Raw genomic sequence first — 8,252 nt, forward strand, 5'->3', positions numbered from 1 at the left:
TTTTCCTACATGGAGGGCCAAAGGGAGGGTTTAAGGGGGGATAAACCGTGGGTGAAATTTTTGATTGTGCCAGGTGATTTTAGTGGAGTTACCTTGATTGTGGGCCACTTGGGTTGGATTCCTTCTATGAAAGTGCCCTCATTGAACGGATCAAATTTTAATATGAGCCAACATCGACACTTCACATGATGGGTATAGTCTCGTGAGCGCTCCTAGAGGAAAGTTCTAGGAATGATGTGAGTGGCTGTTATGCGACAAGCATCATTCCCATAAATTTATACGGTAGGCAACCTAAGAGGAAATTTTGGTTTTGAGAGCCCTCCTTCAACCACGTGTCACAATCATAAGCCCTTGATTCGAACATCTACCAAGGGCTTTTCGGGCTAACTATAGCTCACAAGCAAAGCTATGAAAAGATCGTCAGGAAAAGCTATGAAAAGCTCGTCAAGCAAACCTATGAAAAGCTCATTGAGGCATGAGAGTCCTTCGACATGAGCTTCGTCACATGGCGACATACTCCACCTCCATGCAATCTTGCCACCACCTCTATAAGTTCTCCCACTGTCGCTTGAAATCGGTTTCCACCTACTAAGTATCTACTATCAACGTATTTACCCCATTCAATGCTGCCTCTAGCAGGCAGTGTTATACCCAGTGTCTCGTACCTCGAAGAGCACACAAAAATGCCTTGTTTCTTGCCTTGCGTAACAGCTAGGATAAGCCGTCCTCGGCCATCTTCTCCACCATCGTGAACTCTCAAGCATAGCATGACAGCACCCTTCGCAGTATGACTTCTCTCAGACCTTCATCATCGGCATCACCACCCACAAGCAGGACCCCTACCCATATCTCGTGCTTGAGAAGCTCCATCCCCAAGTCCACAGGAAGCTCCACATTCTGGAAGAAGTTAAGGCAAGCTACTATGGTGATGGTGAAGTAGCTCGTTCAATTCGAGAAAGTCCGTGAGTCGAAGATCCCAAGTCACCATGGATGCCTAGGGCATATCCCAACTTTTGAGACCAATTGTTGCAGTGTTGCATGTTCGATGGCTGCCTCATTCTCAATGTGGAAGTTGAAGTTTTGTTTCTCACAAAACACGTTTCGTCGAAGTTTCTTGCCTTCCTATTCAATGTTGGGATCGCCATCCTTTTCTCATCTTGTTTGTGATACAAACATCTCTACGCTCTATTTTTGCACAGAGCTCTTTTCTGTTAGCATGTTTGTGATACTCCGTACTTTACTAATATGAGGTATCGGGTCACTATTTTGTATTGTGTGTTCGTTGGTCACTCCTTTGTTCAATTTGATACACGTGTATGTACAGTGGGAACATCATAGATGCTCATCGTATTTTTGAGATCTTCCCTCCCCACTTTCTGCAGCACAAAAGTGCTTCTCCAGCTCCCAAGAAAGTCGACAGTATCTAAATTGTAATGGAGGGTAAAGGACCTAATGATAGGGTGAAGATCTTTGCTTGCTTGATATTTCTAGGGGTTACACCAACCCATGAGGGTCCTGTAAGAAAACGATACAACATATGTGCTCAACAGATAACAAGATCTTGTATGGAAGAGAGAAAAGCAGATAGTATGGAGAATCAAAATTTTGATTATTGTAAAACTGATACAATAGATGGCGCTACCTCCCAGCCGTGCGCTCCTGTGTGAGAAGCTTCGATGGCGTGCTGGAAACAATAGAGGATGGAGGTCTGGATGCTAAGGAATCAGGGTTGCTGTAGCCAGTGATGATGATGGGCTTCACGGGCTTGCTCTTATATAGCGACCAGTCGTAGTCGGTTAGACCCAATTGTGTGACCGACCCAGTCCACCCAAAACGACCGACTGGAGGTCGGCCCAAAGCCATCCGAGATCATCTAGGACTCCAAACGGGCCCCGCAACCCGAGAGTGGGCTGCCCCAGGAAATGCTCCGTCTACCCTCAGTACGGTCATTCATGGGATGCCTTCCCACACTTGCATGTAGCCTAGTTGGCAGTGTGCTAACTCTATCTGAAGCCGTCCAGCCATCAGGCCACACATGGTCCCCATCTGGTGTCCAAACTAGGACCTACCGGATAACCGAGCTACTCAAATGCCTTCTCCTCATATGGGGGGCTTATAAGTAGAGTTAGCTGGTTCCCACATAGTTACACGAGAGTGGAGCATTGATATCTTACACCCCCCCTCAATGTCCACCCGCAAGTGAACTTACTTTTTCGGCCCAATGCCAAGTCGATGAAGATGCCTCTCCAGCAAGTCTCTTCCAAGAGCCTTCATGAAGATGTCCGTAGCATTCTTTGTAGTCGGACAGTACACCAAGTCGACCTCTCCATCCATGATGAGCTCGCATACAAAGTGATATTGAATCTCAATGTGTTTTATGCGAGCGTGGAACACAGGGTTCTTTGCAATTGCCATGCAACTCTGATTATCACATGATAACTACGTAGGCTTGTTCTGTATTGCACCCATGTCCCCTAAAATCCTCCTCAACCACACTGCCTCACAAGAAGTAAAACATGCTGATTTTTGTACTCAGCCTCGGCAGAAGAAAGAGCAACTGTGGGTTGCTTCTTGTTGACCCATGACACAACTCTAGATCCAAGTGAGAAACAGTAACCTGTCACTGATCTCCTACTGTCCACGTCTCGTGCCCAATCCGAGTCACAGAATCCGGTCAAGATGTTGCCCTTGGTATAGGTGATGCCATAATCAAGTGTGCCTTTGATGTATTTCAGCACCTACATCCCTACCCTCCAATGGTTCTCACGGGGCTTATTGGAAAACCTGCTTAGTACACCAGTCACAAAACTGATGTTTGGTTGTGTGTTGCAGAAGTAAATCAAACTGCCCACAAGCCTTCTGTACTTCGCATCATTCACCAGTGGTGATGAATCCTCGTTTGAGAGCTTCACGTCAACCTCCATAGGGGTACCAACTGTCTTGCACTCAGCGATGCCAAATGCCTTCAGTATCTCTCCAGCATACTTCAGCTATGAAATGAAGATCTGTTTTGGCTCTTGCCAAACTTCAATCCCCAAACAAAAATGCATCATGTCTGTCATTTCAAACTCTCTTCTTAGCAACTGCTTTGTCTGCGATATCTTTTCTTCATGGTTCCCTGTTATGACAAGGTCGTCCACATAAAGGATCACGATCATACACCTGCCTAGATATACAAATTTGCATCAGATGGGCTCCTCCTGAACCCGTTTTGCAGAAAGTAGGCATCAATCTGCTAGTACCATGCTCGTGGGACCTATTTCAGCCCGTAAAGTACCTTTTTTAGTTTACAGACTTTACCTTCTGAACCGAGGATCACAAAACCTGGTGGTTGTTCCACGTATACCTCCTCCTTGAGATCTCCATTCAGAAAGGCGGATTTTACATCCATCTGAAACACGGGCCAACTTTCCTGTGCTGATAAAGCCAAAACACTGCGAATTGTGGTTAGTCGAGCTGTGGGAGCAAAAGTATCCTGATAATCAAAACCATGTACCTGTGCAAATCCTTTTGCCACGAGCCGAGTCTTGTACTTATCCAACGTGCCGTCGGACTTATACTTGGTCTTGTACACCCACTTGGTGCCGATTACCTTGCATTTTGGTGGTCGATCCACAAGGTCCCAAGTGTTGTTCTTCATTATGGAGCCATACTCTAACTGCATAGCCTCCATCCACCTATCATCACCCTATGCCTCTTCAAGACACCTGGGTTCTTCAACATGAATCACCTCTGTCATCAAAGCATAGTTGACCAAGTGTTCCTATGCCCTTCTTTGCTCCTCTAATCTCTTGGACCGCGGCGGTGTTCGGATGGTTCCTCCTCAATGGCTGGAGGTTCTCTGCTATCCAAAAGCTGCTTTACCCACTTCAGGAATGGCCGTTGCCGTTGTGGTTTTGCAGGCTCTTCTTCCTCTTCTTTATCTTGAATCCTCCCAAGCACTGTTGGGGGAGTTCGGTCTACTATTGGTGGTTGTACTGGATGGATATCCTGGTCCTGGTTGTCTAGGAAGGAAGCATCCTCCTCCAATTGATTCGGCTATTCTAAGAAGACCACATCGTGACTTACTATTACCTTCTTGGTAACAGGATTATAGAGACAGTAACCCTTCGCCTCTTCACTGTAGCCCAAGAAAATACACTTCCAGCTCTTCGGTTCCCATTTGGTCCTGTTAGCATTAGGGACATGCACAAAACAGTCACATCCAAAAACTCTGAAATATGCAGCTGAATGTTTCTTACCAGAAAAGGCCTGCAGTGGAGTCATCCCGTTCACAGCCTTCATGTAGCTACGATTCAGAATGTAAACTGCCGTGTTACATGCTTCAGCCCAGAAAGTCTTTGGCAAATCTTATCCTTTCATCATACTCCTGCCCATTTCGCAGATAATGCGCATCTTGCGCTCTGCTACTCCATTTTGCTGTGATGTATGTGGCGAGGGTTTCTGCCTCTTGATCCTGTGACTTTTGCAGTAACTTTCGAATTCACTTGATGTGAACTCTCCACCTCTGTCTGATCTCAACTTCTTCACCTTCCTCCCCGTTTCTTTCTCGACCATTACATGCCATTCTTTGAACTTACTAAAAGCCTCATCTTTAGTCTTCAGGAAGTATATCCATATCCTTCTACTGTAGTCGTCGATCAGCGTCATAAAGTAGTAGGAACCACCCAAATCTTTCATCTCCATCTTTTGGCAGAGGTATGTGTGAACGAGCTCTAGAGGAGCCTTTGCCCTGCTGGCCTCTTTAGGAAAGGGCTGCCGATGCTGCTTACATAGTATCTGTCTAGCCTAGCATCTCTAAATACTAGTTTGACTATTGCACCAAGTGAAATCACTGTTTACATTGGTGTCCACTAATTGAAGGGAATCTTTAAAACCTTCCCATGAAGCCGTATTCCTCACCTCTGACCATAGTTCCCTTACCCATCCATCTATCCTTTTTATTTTCAACCCTATTAAAATCACCCAGGGCAAAACAATTACCTTTGCACCATCCAGTGATTCCCACATTGCTTTCCTAGCTTGAGCATTGTTAGCGGCATAAATGGAAATGACTAAGAACTCTTGACCCTTCAAAACACATTGTAGCAAGAGACATCTATTCTGAGGATCATTGACACATTAGAGACCCTTTATTGTAGTGTGAAATAATTCCTATTCCTGTACCGCCATTCCCTTATGGTTGGTAATAAAGAACCAATTTCTCCTTATATCTACTACTGTCTTCAATCTACTTTCTACGTTGATTCCAGTTGTCTTAATTTCCTGTAGAGCTATTTTTGCAGCTCTACCAAGGTCAATTAGTCCCCTCGATCACATTCAAAGTCATAAAAGAGATTGTTTACTTAAGATTCTTTTGAGACCCTTTTTGGCCCTAGGGTTTGGGTTGTTTGCATGAGGTGTTCTTCCCTTGACCTGAGGTTGTCTTCTTTTATTGTGGATTGTATTGAAGGAATTGCCTTGGACAAAAAAATGATTATTTCTAGCATTAATCAAAGCTTTTTGGTCATCAGATTCCTCCTCACTAAGCCTTTCTATAGCCATTGAGTCCTCTCTATTTATGCCATCTTCAAAGTCTTTTGACCAACCAGCCTCTACCATAATAGCATCATCATTTTTCTATTTTTCCTTTATACATTCATCACTTTCTCTATCAGCAAGGTCTTCAAAGGCCTTTTCTATGACCAAAGGCGGAGTCATAAGCCCTTTACTTTTTTCAGCCTGAGCATTGGGACTGGAAGGAGGTCCTACTTTCTAAGTGGGGATATCAAAACTAATAGGAGCTTTAGTAGCAGTGTTAGCTTAGGTCCTGTGTTTATCCCTTTCCTGTGTACAAATTTTCACTACATGATTGGAGAGACCATAGAGGAAGTAAGAATTTGGAAGGCTTGTATAAAGTTGTGGCTGCTTTCTAAAGACACTTCCATTCCTATTCAAGATTACCAATGTATTAGGAAGTTCCTTAGCTATGTCTAGCTTGATGCAAATTTGAGAGTTTCCTCTAAGATTGATTAACATTTCTTTTTCAACCCCCAGAATCTCTCCTAGGCCCCTACACAATAAAGGGAGCTTATAAAGAGGGAGAGAGGGGAAGTTCCACCAGTACTAGGATCTTGGTAGATCTAGGGACATCAGGTGAAAAGTGGTGACTCCACCATTCTAGGTACAAGGGCTGATGCCTAATGGTCTACATTCCATGCTATAGGGATCTAGCACCATCTCAAGTCTTTCCAATAAGAACACAAAGAAGCCCTTCCTAAGGAATCTCATGTTGGTTACAACCATGCCTTTACTTACCCAGCTATTTCTAATACAAGATTCAAGAATAGCCATGGGAGGCCTAAGTCCAAGGAGATGACCAACCAATGTATGAGTGCTAAACCATTCCACTGAATCATACAGTAGATCATCATCAAGGAGAGCCATGATAATCATACCGAGATCAGGGTGTATGTCCTTTGATGTCGCACTCCTACCTCTCATTCTCTAATTAATTCTTTAATTATTAACTTTTATTTATTTTAAATTAATTCTTTAATTATTAATTTCTACTTATTTTTATAAAATTCTTAATTAATAATTAATATTTATCACTAGTCCTATTCTATTACTAAATAGTTTTAAAATAATTATTAGTTTTTTTATTTTAATTACTTTTTATTGATTCTTTAATTATTAATTACTTTTATTACTCACTAGTTTTTTAACTAACTAATAATTAATTTCTTAATTACTTAATTATTAATAGATATAGTTCAAAGAGTTGTTGATATCAACATAAAGGTGGTGTAAATATACACCATTTTGGAAAATGATGTATAAGATCACCGAGAGGGGACTGCCACATAGGGAAGGAAGCTCTTATTCTTCATAATCTCTTTCTTAGTCATTAGAATCTATTACTGCATCTTGACTCAAATCAAGTCTACCCAAATAATATTCGATATGTGTGAGGCTGCTCTCATGGACGTGATACTTTTTTCAACATTGTACCCATGCTTTTTTTACGATTTTGAGTCCTTGATTTTCAACAATGGATGATCCTACTTGGGTCAACGTTTGCTTGGGTGTAGCCAATCATGGAACTATTTTCGAGGTAATTTTGCAGCCACGACGCGATGCGATTCTGGGTGAATATTTGAATTTTATGCGGACCCGTGCTCTCGTCGAAAATTTTCTCGACATCATGAACGTGCACTGGCGTAATAATGAGACACAATCTTATTATGGTCAATAGCACAGAGCTCGACACATGGCACTATATGCATTTACTCATGAGCACAGAGACTATTGCTCTTCTGACTACATCACACAGCCTTTGCCTTGCCATGTTTGCTTGCACAACTTCGTCATCTATCACTGTGCAACACAATCTTTTGTTGCACTGACCACCGTGCTAGTTCGAGCACAACCATGTTGGCTTGACAATAGCACAAAACTTTTGCCTTGCCACCTATCATTATGTAGCTTCTCCATCTATCACTGTGCAACACAATCTTTTGCTGCACTGACCTCCGTGTTGGTTCAAGCAATGATGTTGGCATGGAGAGACCACGTTGGCATGAAGACCACCGTGGCATGCCAATCTCTAATGGGACCCATCAAGGTCCATATCCGTAGCCACCGTGCTAGATGTTAACAATAGTTTTGGCGATAATGGTACTACATTGAAATTGAAACAAAAGAAATTACATCCGATAGTTTTTGCGATAATACTATTACATCGAAATTGAAACAAAATAAATTACATCCAAAGCAAACATTTAACAAAACAGATTACATACAAAGATGCTAGCACTTTGTTTTTGTGACACTTCTTTAAGCACTTGTCAACACCACCACTGTGGTAGGACTAGATGTCACTTTTTGCCCTTGTTAGCACTTTCTGACACTTTTGGCCTAGTGCCTTATATGCAAGGGACAATGCGAGCACCTCGTAGTGCTTTCATAGGTAGGACTTTCTTATAATTTTGACCTGGAACTCCTCGTATGCAGGGGACAATATGAGCACCTCGTAATTGAAATAACCTTTTTCATAGCAACTTCAAAAGTCAAGGCATTGGAAAAGGGAACTCAACTTGGAGGTGAGCTCAATCAAGCACAACATTCGATAGCGGACATGAAACTCAATATGGTGGTGAGCTCCAACACACTACGCATGCTCTCAGTGTGTTAGAGCTGACCACCAAGTTGAGTTCCTTCCCCAGTGCGGAAGGTTGTGCACAATTACGAGAGGCTCAACACCAAGTTGA

The sequence above is a fragment of the Dipteris shenzhenensis genome, chromosome 11, assembly GCF_047967505.1.
Source record: "Dipteris shenzhenensis isolate YYH24624 ecotype China chromosome 11, Dip_SZ_1.0, whole genome shotgun sequence".
Classification (NCBI taxonomy): domain Eukaryota; kingdom Viridiplantae; phylum Streptophyta; class Polypodiopsida; order Gleicheniales; family Dipteridaceae; genus Dipteris; species Dipteris shenzhenensis.